Source organism: Arachis ipaensis, chromosome B02, assembly GCF_000816755.2.
Source record: "Arachis ipaensis cultivar K30076 chromosome B02, Araip1.1, whole genome shotgun sequence".
Lineage (NCBI taxonomy): Eukaryota > Viridiplantae > Streptophyta > Magnoliopsida > Fabales > Fabaceae > Arachis > Arachis ipaensis.
The window spans coordinates 22,275,528-22,275,913 of record NC_029786.2 but is presented as its reverse complement, the minus strand read 5'-3'; positions in this window follow the sequence as shown (position 1 = coordinate 22,275,913).

Sequence of the window (386 nt, the reverse complement as noted above, 5' to 3'; positions counted from 1 at the left end):
GAACAATAAATGATTGATTTTTTTAATTGAATATAAAATCTTAATTTAATTTATTTTATTATATTATTATAGAACTAGAAAAATTAAAAGATAAACAATAACTTAATATGTTCATATAGTATGTGCCATATTATTAATCTTAGGGGTAAGTGTGTAACACAACTCAAACTCTATTGACCGATAAAGTGGTAGGTAAAAGAAACAATCGTTGCATTTAAAAATTTAAAAAGAATAAAAGAAGAATGTCTGAATCAAAGAGCTTTTTATGGTGGTGAAAGTATTTCAAGACCTTAAAAGATTTGAGTATAAAAAAAAAATTAGAAAAAATTAGGAAATTAATTTATAGATATGCTATTTTTATAAGAGTCCAAAATTTGAAAATAATA